Genomic DNA, 236 nt, shown 5'->3' with positions numbered 1-236 from the left:
ATATCATCATCATCTTTGTGGATACATGTTTCATGTTACAATCCACGTACTTGGGTATTTATCATACGATCATATCATAATAATTTTTTTACCCAAATGAAACATTTTCAAGGTTATATAATATACAGGCCCTTCGGGGCCAGGTCAAGTGGCAGAAGGCAGGGGGCAACTCCTTGAGGTGGGGGATCGAATCCTCCTGCCGCTCCTTCCATCTGACCTGCCAAAAAGATTGTGAT

This window comes from Tarenaya hassleriana, unplaced genomic scaffold (genome assembly GCF_000463585.1).
Source record: "Tarenaya hassleriana unplaced genomic scaffold, ASM46358v1 Cleome5, whole genome shotgun sequence".
NCBI classification, from domain to species: Eukaryota; Viridiplantae; Streptophyta; class Magnoliopsida; order Brassicales; family Cleomaceae; genus Tarenaya; species Tarenaya hassleriana.
This window is presented reverse-complemented; position numbering follows the sequence as displayed.